Consider the following 6,116-nt stretch of genomic DNA (forward strand, 5'->3'; position numbering starts at 1 on the left):
ATGAGGAGTAGCGCGGGGAGGAGGAGGCCGCGGGTGGTGGCCGGAGTGGGGACCGGACCGGCGAGCGGGAGGCACGGGTAGTAGGGGGCTTCGGTGGTGGCCGTGGCCGGTGACGGCAAGCGCGGGTGTCGGCGCGCTCCAGGGAAGCGCGGGCGTGGACAGAGCTCAGGGGGGTGGTTTGCAGCAGGCGTCGCCCGAAGCAAGCGGGCGCGCGAGGGAGAAGTCGGGGACGGGCGCGTGTGGTCCGCGCGCGCTGGAGCCAAGAGGGGCGGTGACCACGACGGGACAGCGCGGGCGCGTGGCCATGCACGGGCGAGGGGCGACGGCGAGTGAGCGTGTGCTCGTGCGGAGAATGGCAACCGCGACGACGGGGAGAGAGGGAGATGGGGATGGCGCTCACGGAGGGATGTAGGGTCCAGGGCAGTGGTGCTCGTGGTGGAGGCCGAGGACGACGACGGCGTGGAGGAGGCAGTCCGGTGGGGAGGCGGTCGGGGAGGTCCAGCTAGGAGCGAAGCTCCGGGCGGCGATGGTGCGGCGCACAACGTCGGGGGCACTTCCCGGTCCAGGAACGGGGAGGAGGTGGAGGACGGCGGTGAGCGACGTGTGGCGGCGAGGCGAGGTGCGGTCGGGGGTGAGCCCCGATCCAGATCGGGGGGGGCGAGAGGGACGAGGGAGTGGGGGTCTCCTCAATCCAGATTGGATCGAGAGGGGGGAAAGTGGGGCGACGGGGGGGTTAGGGTTAGCGGGTGTGAGGGGATAAGGGAGTGGGGTGGGTCGGCCGGCTAGGCCAGTGGGATGGCCTGGCTGTCAGCTGGGCCGGTTGGCCCATGGGGGGGTCCCTTTTCTTTTGTTTTGTTTTTTTATACCTTTTAATTATTTTACTCTTCTGTTTTAAATCATTTTGAATTACTTAGGCATTTTATAAAAATGGGTTTGTTGCACCATAATTACCTTTGTAATATTTAGTACAATCCAAACATTTTTGTTTTAATTTTTGCAAACTTTTATTGTTATCATTAATTTGAATTTTGAATTTTGGACCGGTTTTGTCCTAACGATAGCTTAGCAGCAGTAATCGTGGTGACGTGGCATCATTCGCGTGGAATTACTGTAGCCTAATTATCCGGGCGTCACAGTGGTGGTGGCGGGGCTCGGCGCCGGCCTTTAAAGGGGGTGGGGGCGGCGGCTTGCTTGGGCAAGGGGGCGCCCGGGGAGGAGTCCGGCTCGGACTCCCCTCGGCGTCCGAGCTATGCAGGGCGGCGCGCGCGCGAGGGAGACGGCCGGGACGGGCTGGTTGGGCTTCGGCCCAGCTGGGTCAAGAAACCTTTTTTTAATATATTTCCGCTGAAACTAATAAAAATCCTAGAAAATAAAATAAAAATCTAAAAATGCCAAAACAAATTTTCTTCGTCTAAATAAATATTAGAACGAGATGAACATTTTCTTGGCCCTAAAATGCAATTTTGAAAATATGCAATTTTTCTAATGCAAATAAAATCAAATATTTGATTTTAATATTTTTCCTCCAATGTTTCAATTATTTTGGAGGAGTCATATTATCTCCTCTCATATATTTTAATATGAAATATTTTCGAAGAGAAAAATAATTAAAACCAAAAGTCCTTGTTTTAATATTTGATAAAAATCAAATATGAAATCTGGGAAATCCCCAACTCTCTCCAAAGGTCCTTGAGTTGCTTAGGATTTCGAGGATCAGGAGACGAAATGCAATAAAATATGATATGCAAGAATGATCTATGTATAACAATCCAAATTGAAAATTTGGATGTTACATCTTGACAGTCGCACTAGCTGCTACGAGCGAAGACAAATAAAAATAGCAATAGCTAAACTTCTCTAAAGAAAACCAAAGTGTAAACCCTAACAGATGACGTCTATGTATTAAGAGTCGGCGCCGAACAAGTACGTCGACGTGTTCTGCTTGGACTGCTGGTCAAAGGAAGTTGTCCACGGGTCAGTTGGCAGGCCAAGCCGCAGGCCTTCTTGAGAGCTGGCGCGCGAGTAGACTTGGTGCAGCCCAAAGTGCCATGGCCCACGTGGCCGATATTGATCTTTGGATTCAAAGCAAAAGTCCTTTGGTCCTCTTGCACTGCACGTGACATCATGGATGGATGGTATGGAGTGGATGGTTCGGTGGCAATGAATGGAAGATGGAGCGCATGCATGCAAGGATCACTTCATCTGGTTTTGAAACACAGTAGTCCCTCACTCCTTTCATTCTTTTATTTCTGAGTATAAGTAAATCACAACATGAGTGTAATATCGTATTTTTGTTAGTAAAATAATATATCCAAAAGAATGAAACTACCTGGTTAATAAATTGCCATGTAATATTCGTAGATGTTTCAAAGATAGCTATGTCCACATCATTCTCCCTTCCTTGAAAACAAAGCCATCCTCGGCTTTTATTTATCTGAAACACATCATAGAGCAAAGCAAAAATAAATGCAACACATATAGGCCGTTCCAAAGGCATTAGCGCATGAGGGGGTGATAATTTTGTAATAACGCCATTATGAATATCATGACAAATTTTATCCCACACATAGTCTACATATGAATGGTATGGATGCAAATTAACTATTTGGGCACACTGTATATCCAGAGCACAAGTTGGGACATTTAATGGAAAAAATTCAGAATCGATGGCAAGCATCATGTGCATAGTACGATCTAATGATTTAGCTTTCTCGTCATTTATTATTTCATCAGGGGTCATGGGAAGCAAGTTAATGGTTTTTTCTTCAAACACGAGAATATACGAATTTGTTCTATCATGATGGACAGCACTATTATCATATTGCCAAGGTCGACCTAACAATAAAGAATAAGCTTGCATAGGTACAACATCACAGTCAACGTAATCATGATATGAACCAAGTGTACATTACTCGCACACGACGTGTTACCTTCAACTTACCACAGTCGTTGAACCATTGGATGTAATATGGATGGGGGTGTCTCGTAGTGGTGAGGCAAAGTTTCTCGACCATCTCTATACTTGCCAAATTATTGCAGCTTCCACCATCAATGATCACACGAACGGAATGCCCATTGACAACAAACTTAGTTTGAAAAAGATTATGACGTTGAAGCATCTCAGTATGCTCGACCTGGGCACTAAGTACTCGCATGGTGACAAGGCTTGGGTATTGATTTGCCGTCGCAGCATTAACATGTATCACCTTCGTGTCATGCTCCTTGGTGTCACCTGCATTATTAGTGGCAAGCATAGCACGTGTATCTTCATCCAAATCACTAGCAGATGAGTACTCACCGTCTTCCCGCACAATGAATGTTTGTTTATTTGGGCAGTCCTTCATCAAGTGCCTGCCACCTTTGCATATATGACACTTCATGTCGCTTGTGCGTCCAGACGAAGTGGTGGATGCTAGAGAAACTGCTTTTAAACCCTCGGATGATTGTGGAGCTGATTTTGAACTTGATGGGTGTGCACCATTGTTCAAGATAGGTGGTGTTGACTCAGTAGTGGACGGAACGATAGAAGAGGGTGTCCATGATGAGCGGTGACATGCAGAAAAATTACCTCGTCCCTTGTTGCGTCGTCCCTGTAATTCCCTTTCAGCTTTACAAGCAAAATGAAACAAACGAGTAATAGAATTGTACTCCTTATAGTCCAATATATCCTGAATATCACGATTCAAACCACCTAAAAATCTAGCCATCATAGCATCATCGGTTTCAACTAATCCACATCGTACTAAGCCAGTTTGCAATTCTTAATAATACTCCTCTACAGAACTGCTACCTTGTTTTAAATGTTGCAATTCATTTAGTTTATCACGATCATAATATGAAGGAACATAACGCTGTCGCATAGCTCGTTTTAAAGCATCCCAAGTAGAAGGTATATTGTTCGCATTAACACGACAATACTCACTCCACCAAATAGAAGCAAAGTTTGTAAATTCACTAGTGGCTGCCCTAACTCTTTGGTACTCGGGAATATCATGACATGCAAATTTTTGTTCAACAAAAAGTTCCCAATCAAGATAAACATCTGGATTATATTTACCATTGAAAGTAGGCATAGTAAATTTAATTTTAGCACTAGAGTGATCATAATCTCTAACATCATACCTGTGCGGACCTCGTGCCATACCTTGACGGTTGAAACGCAGTTGTTGATGAGCACGGTCATTGTGGTGGTCGTCTTCGGTGTCACCAGAATAATCCTCGTAATTGTCCCCAAGTCCCTCATTGGCACGGGGAGGAATTCGTTGGTGCTGGTTAATGGTGGCGGCATCGGTGGCAGTAGCTGGATGTTGTGGATGACCCATAGGCACACGCCGAGCTTGTGAAATAGCGGCGACACATGTGGAGTTGCGATGATCAATGTTGTTGTTGACGGCGGCTGTAGTCCGCAACTCGTCCGGACGTGACAAGATGTCCTTTAGCTGCGGGTTCGCAACACCCTCTGCATCCTCTATGGCCTTGAGCCTCTCTTCCGCCACAATCTGAGCAATCTCAAGTTGGGCGAGACGCTCGCTAGTGACTTTCACATCCGCGGTTAGGCCCTCAAGTGTGGGTTGTTCCTGTGCCATTGTTAGCGAAAGAGAAAAACACACAGTGTATAATCCCTATCAACTAGTAGGATATGGTGGAGAAAAATCGCTCACACTCAAACTTGGTATCAAATTCTTACTTGTTCTTACCAATGCAATAGGTGGTGATCGGCGCATTGGTGTTGGCTTCAAACTACCGATGAAGATTGGATTGAGCGATAAACAGGAATCAGTAGAGCCGGAACATGTACTTATTGGTAGAAAAAATTGTAGCTTGGCAAAGGCTTCTCAACTCACAATATCAGTGACACAATTTAGCAAAAAGTAATGTAAGTTGAACAATTGCCCAAACTAGTGCTAGCAGTCGACTAGTAAGAGATAAAATAATCTAAGCCCAGATACTGAATCAAATGAGTGGAAGCCGATGAAAATATATGACAGCTCTAAGTAGCTAGATATAAGTGAAGTACAAACGAGTGTATGACAAAGCTCGAAAAGATATAATAGATGGAGTGCTAATCACACCAAAAATAATGTACAGAGTAGCTAATAGAATAAAGCAGTCCAAAAAAATATGCTAGCCGGCCTGATCTCTTTTTCTCAATTTTTTTGCTCTTTTTTCTTGTCTGTTTTTTATCTTTTTTTTTTGCTTTTTTTCCTTTCTCTTTTTGTCTCTTTTTTCTTTTCTTTTTTTAACCAGGCTGGTACCAACAAGTATAGACACAAATATGAAACAGGAGAGAAAGAGGCTGCCAAAGCAGGTGCAACTACAAACGATCAAGTCACGTACTAGTACGAGCTTAGAAATTAATGGATACGGAAACGTGCAGTAGTACAGGCAACACACAAGGAGACATAGCGGTGGTGGGTGGACAAGAGAACAATGACGTGGAATAGGCAGACGCATCGGTGGTGGGTGGCAGATAGAGTAGCAACGCGGGATGGCAGACAAAGAAGCCTGTTGTCTGGCGTTGCACAAAACACAATGGATGATGTATGGCGTGGAAAGCTGTGTGAACAGACTCAGATTTGCGGATTGCAATAACCTGTGAGAATCTCGGATGTATCAAGAGATGCAATCTCGTTTGTTTGTTTTGTTGGATGAGCTCGGCAAAGAAATTACGGTGGACAAAAAGAAAGATCGATCTAGTAGATAATTTTCTCAAAAACAAATCTAGACCAGCACTAGTATTAGATGAATGCAATAAAAATTCAACCTTACAAATACTAGATGCAAAAATTGCTAGAGGCTAAAAAGGTAGGTGTAGCGGATTAACTAATCTGTTTTTTTGGCTTTTTTGTGGGTTGTAGGACTGAAAACAATCTAATCTAATACAACTGTAAATCTATCACCGATGAACATGTCAAAATCAATCAAGACGGTGGGCCCTTGAGCATGAATTGCAACATTGAAAACAAGGTAGTATTTCTGTATTAGATTATTATCAAGAATTGCAAACTGGCTTAATGCGATGTGGTTTAGTTGAAACCGAAGATGCTATGATGGCTAGATTTTTAGGTGGTTTGAATCGTGATATTCATAATATATTGGATTATAAGGAGTACAAT

Source organism: Triticum dicoccoides, chromosome 4A (genome assembly GCF_002162155.2).
Source record: "Triticum dicoccoides isolate Atlit2015 ecotype Zavitan chromosome 4A, WEW_v2.0, whole genome shotgun sequence".
NCBI classification, from domain to species: Eukaryota; Viridiplantae; Streptophyta; class Magnoliopsida; order Poales; family Poaceae; genus Triticum; species Triticum dicoccoides.